Source organism: Coffea arabica, chromosome 1c (genome assembly GCF_036785885.1).
Source record: "Coffea arabica cultivar ET-39 chromosome 1c, Coffea Arabica ET-39 HiFi, whole genome shotgun sequence".
In the NCBI taxonomy this organism is placed as follows: domain Eukaryota; kingdom Viridiplantae; phylum Streptophyta; class Magnoliopsida; order Gentianales; family Rubiaceae; genus Coffea; species Coffea arabica.
The window spans coordinates 44983654-44990931 of record NC_092310.1 but is presented as its reverse complement, the minus strand read 5'-3'; the positions used below and the strand labels follow the sequence as shown (position 1 = coordinate 44990931).

General features: G+C 32.3%; 1 long non-coding RNA gene across 1 annotated transcript; it reads left to right on the top strand.

The window, feature by feature from the left end:
• Positions 1-1392: 1392 nt before the first annotated feature.
• On the top strand, positions 1393-3594 carry LOC140022053 (uncharacterized). Its single transcript, XR_011826085.1, has 2 exons — positions 1393-2061; positions 3325-3594. It is a non-coding gene; the product is annotated as an uncharacterized lncRNA (long non-coding RNA).
• Positions 3595-7278: the final 3684 nt, after the last annotated feature.

Genomic DNA, 7278 nt, shown 5'->3' with positions numbered 1-7278 from the left:
ATAATATTCAGTAAAACAGACCAGTCATCACTCTTAACATTAGGTTTTACTATAATTCTTGTGATTATGAGCAGAAAAAAATTTTAAAATTTTCCTTTCTTTTCCTTTCTTTCTTCTTCATTTCCATGAAATTACTTTATAACTATTATAGTTTAAAGAGTTTCAAAGAAACTTTTTTCATGAACAATCTTCTTTTGCCATATGTCTTTCCTTTTACCAATGCTCTTCTTCTCATATTGTGTATAACTAGTTTTTAATTATTGCCAAGTCAGCACCATCCGGTATATCAATTGGCCTTATCTTATAATTGCATGTCACTATTCATCATTAAAGAAATTTTCAACGGTTATTTTAATTAATTAGTTACTTATAGTTAATTAGCGATCTAATTACTCAATCATTAGATATTAGTTTCTATAAGACATAATGTCTTAGGTTATATGAGTAATTTTTTCCCATGTGATATAATTGGGCCCACAATTCTACTAAGGGAAGTAAGTGTAATTTTACAAATCTCAGGGGAGACCAGTAAAATCATTAGAAACCTCAGGGAAGGTTTCTAAAATTATCCCTTAATATAATTGGAATTGCTTTTACGTCTTTTTTTGCTCACTTTGCATAAAATATAGAGAAATTGAATAATACTATTGTACAAAAGGGAATAAGTGGTATAATGTGAAACCACAAAGGGAGCATATAGAAATCTACCCCATGATTAAATTTGGGGAAATCAGGAACTAGATTAATTGTGTCCAAATCATAAGGGTCCAAATTGGTTCATCTTTCAAACTTTGGGACTACAATTTTTTTTTTGGCATAAAATACACACAAAAAGGGACCATTTTTGCCCATCCCCTCCAACATACATTGGTATCAAATTTGTAATTGTCTTGTAAAAGTGTTTGATTATGGTTTTCTATCAAAAAAAAAATTTTTTAACACATTTTTCAATCACCTTTTTGTTTCACATATATCAAATTGTTATAATATTTTTTTTATAAAAATCATAAAAATAGCAATCCAAACAGGACTGACACACTTGCAATAAAGAAAGAAAAGAGTATTTTGAGGGAAAAAAAAGGTGTTCATATATATGACTAATTTCTCAATGGGTGGTTTTAAGGCAAGACGTTCGAAGTCTAAAAAACCAATTTGTATTAAACTATTTTAGTACTATTATTTATATTTATGAAAACAGAATAAGTAAAACAACTCTTATGTTTCCTTCTTATTTTCTGGCTTTACAAATTTTATTACAATGTTACAACAAAAATCTTACTACATGAGTGCTTCAAAGACAGCATAAGAGTTAAATCCTAGAATCTTTGCTTAGAAAGAGTGGTTTTAGCATCTTGGACCAATATTTGGCACTAAATTAAACAACATGATATACGCAAAAAAAGGACCCAAAAGAACCTACCTCTTCCTCAATCCCAATACTCAGTTTATGTACTTTTATTCCTAAATTGTCTGAAATCATTCCCCGGGCTGAAACAAATTAGAAATATTGACTTTATGAGGGGCAATCATTTCGTCCGGTTTCAACGTGATTCCGTGGTCTTTAAAGGGCGTTCTTGATTTTCTGCTCCATTTATTGAGGGCCTTTTGATCAACAGAAAGAAATTTGCTTTGATATTCCTGTTTCATTCTTGCTGTCATGGGCTGAGAATGCCACGTGTTTTTTTTCCCCCACTTTTCAGATACAGTACCTGGAGGCAGCAGCTGCCTAATGCTCATCTTTTTGGACTCACCGATTACCTTCTCTGCATTCTCGGTCAAGCGCCCACCCCTTACTTTCACCACCTCCAGTTTTGTTGTTCCTTCATGTGCTTTACTAATCCGGTACTCTGTCCTTCTATCCTCTTGATGAGCTTATCCCTTTGAGAAATTTCCTTCTTCCCTTTCACCCTCCTAATCCAACTTAAATTCTATGTCCAAACCGCCTCTCATGGAATCTGTTATAGCAAAATTTATAATGCAGGCGCAACTCGGATGGTAGATCTGAGATTGGAACAAATTTAATAGTTTCCTTCACTTGCATGCAAGTGGGTTGCGGCCATGGTACCAATCCTCCCTCTTGGCATTGAATACTGAACCTTTTCACGCATTATTTTGCTAATTTCCCAACTTTACTTTGGTATGTTGATAAAGCTTAAAATTCATAGGAAGGTGTGGTGTAATTGTATGATTTTTCCATTATTAAATTCACTCTATTTTTTAATATAAATAATAGGATTGCAAAATTATTGGTGACTATCAGTTCATCATTGCGGCTTTTGTGAGAGCTGTGCTTCCAAGATTCATGCATGAGTAGAACAATTAGTTAAAGGGTCATATGATTTCATTAGAGTCGGCTGCTATACTTCTGAATCAATTTGCTATCTATGAAAATTAAGTGAACTTATACCAGTCAAGTTCAGTACCAACATGAGCTCAGTCGCAGCTTTATAATTGTTTTAAATTACAGCAATTTCGGAGTTATTAGGCACATTTTGGCTTTTCTGTTGTTATAATGTTGCTGGAGTTTTTGAAGTTAGTTGATCATTGAACTTCAACAATGATAAGCTATCACATAGGATAGCTCTGCATTCTCTTTTTCCTCTTCTGTTTCTTATGGTATTAAGAGTTGAAAAACAAAAGTAGAAAAAACATCTGTGCTAGCAAGATTGGAAAGTACATAACAATATCCATCTGCTATTGTATATTTTATGACTGCTCGGCTTTATAATGATATACCCTCTGTATTGTTGAAGAAATATGATAGATTCAGTTCAAGCTATTGCAAATTTGGGGGAAAAAAAAATCATTGAACCAACTAGGTTTGCATATTATTTTTAGCTTTTAGCTTAGTAGTTAGCTTAGAAGAGAGAAGATGATGAACTTTTGATATTGTTTGGATTCAAGAAAGAAGTCAAAGATTTAGGACATTAGAGATGATTCAATGCTTTACAACCACTGTTTCAAATACAAACTGGGCCTTTTTTGAGTACTTTTATAACTGCACAGCAGGTTTCCTCTTACTTGCTTATCCAGGTTGTATGGAGAGATTTTCTATGGTTTTTTCTCAAAATTTTTTTGGGAAATTTGGAAAAGAATGTTATTGAAATAGAGGAATTTTACATTAATCTGCTGAAAGTTTTGTTACTTCCTCTTTTTCTGTGGTGGATTCTAATTAGTAGCTAAAAGATGATGTGTTGAATTGGAATTTAATAGAGTCATGATTAGAGGATAAGAAACTTTCAAATGTAATTTCCTGGTCAAAAGAAAAATTTTGGTGATGGGATTTGCAGTGTGAGATTCAAGCTCTTGATTGCCTTTGTGCAGCTATTGCAAATATGATATATTGAAGAGACTAAACACGTTGCAGGCCTTCCCTACTCACATTGCAGAGAAAAGATCATACTTGTCGACAAGGAGAATGATCCTGTATCTTGCTGTAGAACATGCTTCAATTGTTTAGATTTTTGGAAATGCAATGATAGTTTCTTGCTTTCACAGTGTTCTTTTTTTTTTTTCTTGGAACACTTTTGCTCTTATGAGCTGCACATGGATCGACTAACTCTGCAAGGAAGTTTGTTCCTTGCTTATGGTTAAGTATGTGACTACAATACTGCTGCAACTTTTATGCAGAAATGAAACATGCCTAACATTTCATATCGTACGAAGGCGGTCACTGTACCCTTTACCAGATCTTGTAAGTTGTAAGCTTGGTTCCAACTTTTGAGCTTCCGTGAAGGAGCAAATTGAAGATCGCCTTAGACTTGCTTGTCATGAGCGAAAATTATCTTTAGCTCAAAGAGAAAGCATACAATAGAAAGGATTTTGAACTGCGTTTGAACCTTTTTGTGCATCCTAAATGCTAATTCGCAGCTAAATCACTTCTTAAACTATGAAACAACAACAAAAAGTTACTTGGTCCTTAATCATTAAAAGATTTTTATAATGAAAACGTATCCATTAAACGAACATAAAGAATTTGAAGAAAGAAAAACTTAAGCTGAAAATAAGGTTAAATAACTTCTTGTTAGTGTATGAATGTTTCTATGAATTGCAGGGACATAGGAAAAACAATATGAAGTTTCTTATGCTTAGTCATCTTTATATGAGTAGTCCAAATTGAACAATTAGCATTTGGCTTGATAGACCGTGAATTGCACAGTACAGCCATGATTTAGACCATCAACATAAGGCTGTAAACAAATTGAATTTTTAGCGAACAATTTTAACTCGATTGATTCATCAAGGGTTTGACTTAATTTCAATTTTTAACGAACGTGAACTCAAATTTAAACGAAAATAGAATTCGATTAAATTGAGTATCGAATCGAATTTGAACTTGTATATATTCGCTCATCAAGGTTTGATTACGGTCGATTAACTTTTTATATAATATATTTATTGATATTTCATATAAAATTACACATTTTTTTATTATATTAATATTATATATGTATTATTTATATAATTATTAAAAATTTGAATAAAAATTGAAGTTAAACTTGAGAATATTAACTGTTAAATTGAATAGAACTCGAGTTCAAATTTAAGATTTCAAATCAAGCCTGACGGTTAACATGTTTGATCCGATTCAATTTGTTTACTAGACCCGTTCAACCATGCACATGATGGGACAAACTTTTCAAAGTTTGTGGCCCATTCCCAGCCATTATGTCTGCTGTCCCAGATCGTTGAAATATAAACTCAGATATATATAATTTCCTTCGATGGTCTCACGCACAATGGAGGATAAACCTGAATTTGACTCGTATTTGCATTCTTTTGTGTGTGAATAAAAAATAGAGGAACAAACTTTTCTTCAAAATTTTCTCCTGGGCTTCGAAATTGATGCACAAAATTCACAATCTCGAACAAATTCTGGTATGAAATATTTCATATTCTGCTCTTCGGTTACTTCATTGTAGCCATCAGATTGTTCCTCAAGTCAGGTGTCGTACATGTTGTATTTGATTAATGAAACAATTATGAATCTGTTTAAAAAATATGAACCTCAAAAGGTGAACGGAAAAAGATGATTTTTTCTTATTCTTCTTTGTTGCTCTTTAATTTGTACATTAAATATACTTATTGAAATCAGACCAAGAGTGATTAAAAGCCATATGAGTTTTTATTTGTCATTAATCAAGCTAGAAATGATTAATTCTTATCCAAATCAAATTCCAATGTGCATTCCACTCAAATTCGTGACCTCAAATAATAAATGAGAAGCAAGACCTGGGCTTTTAATAGCTTTCCATTTTTTTCCCATTGTTTACTCTGTCAATGTAACAGAGCAAAAGTGAAATATTTTAAGTCAAAAGTCTTTCCACCAAGGTCTCTAGGACGGTTGTCTCTGAGGCTTCGACATAATGAGTTGTCATACCCAACGGTTTGCCACAAAAAGTGGGGAAAAAAGGCGTTTTATTCCTGTTTGAAACCGCAGTTGGTGGCGAACTGTTACAAAATGAAAAAAATGCATAAATTTATGTTTAAATGTGAGGGATGGAGAAATTCATATTATGAAATATGAGGGATGAAAAATATCATTTTATAAAATGTAAGGGACGAAGAAATTTATTTTATGAAATGTAAGGGACAATAAATTAGATCATGCAAAATATAATTTGACAAACTTACCTCTCAAAAATGATCACGTGTCTTGCACGTGATGGAATCCGACAAAAAAATGATCGGAAACCTAGTTAAGGACTAAATTTGACTGATGTGAATATGTAAGGGACATAAAATTACACTTTTAAAAGTAAGGGACGAAAAAAATTATTTTACAAAATGTGAGGGATGTTTTGGACGATTTTCCCTTTGTTAAATGTACAATTTAACTCTCTGCAATTTGAAAACTAACCACAGGAAATTTTTTGATATTTTACCCTAAAGTGTAACATGAAAAAGTGCAATATAAGACCTAAAGCCAAACAAGTTTAGCATAAGAAAAGTTTCAAAAGAGATGAAATAAGAAATAGAAGAAGTAATAAGATATAATTATGCATGAAAAAGTCTAAGCATTCCCATCAACGTTGTCTAATTTCACATATTTGTCATAGTCTAGATCAAGACTACGAATAAAATTTGCACGTATTCCACAGATAAAGACTTTAAACCAAATACATCTCCAATTTGAGGTCTCGGTCCGTTGTCTACACGGCATCCCATTAGTCATTGATGTCATTAGGCTGGAGTATTAACTTGCGCACCTTTGCGTCCTAAATGCTAACATGCAACTAAATCGCACTTCTTGAACTTTGAAATAACAACAATAATTATTCAGTCCCTTACTAAAAGGTTGTCATAGTCACTATCCTGTGCATTTGCATATTCCACACGTAAAATCTTCGGTCTTTGCTGTAGAATTTGAAATCTTGGTATCTGGTTGTTGGGAAATAGACTTCTTGGTCTTTAGTCTGTACGAAATCCAATAAGCCCTCGATGTAATATAGGAAGGATTATAATGTCAACATTTACTGCTCTAATTTTAATTTCCACCCTAGATGCTAATCTGCAGAATCGAAAAGTAACCTTATGATAATTAGTGTAAATAGAATACTTGATGTGATATTAAATTTGGAAATACGTAATTTGTGGTTTTGCATTTATTGGAGAAAAAATTTTCAAAACTAAAGCAAAATTATGATATTCCTTGACTTCATGAAATGAAAGTTATCTTATTAGTTAGAAATTGCAATTACTTACAATGCTTATAAGTTTGACATATTTGTCATAGTTCTGATCGTGACTACTAATAAAATTTGCACATTCTACATGTAAAGAGTTTAAATCAAATACTTCTCCAGTTTAGTGAAGTCTCTTTCTTTGCTAGAAAACTTGAGGTCTTGAGGTCCTGGTCCCTTGTATTTGCTGGAAAATTTGAGGCCTTGGTCCTTTGTCAACACGGCATCCTATTAGCCATCAATTTGATTAGGGGAAGGACACACTGTAAATATTCTTTTTTCTAGCCTAAAAATATTAAGTTGTCCTAATTTGCAAATAAATGAACAAATGAATAGTTCAACTTTAGAATAATAACAAAATTACTCAGCCCCCCATTCAAAGATTTTCATAATAAACGTAATTATCTTCAAACTTTTCATTGGACGAACATTTATAAAATATGAAGAAATGAGGAAAAGTTAGTCAAAAGATAAGGTCCAATTACTTTTTATTAGTATATGAAGGATTCTACGAATTGCAGAAGTAAGGTAGATCAGAAAGAAAAACTTTGCACATAGGATGTGATGATATATTTATGCCTAAGGTACATATCAG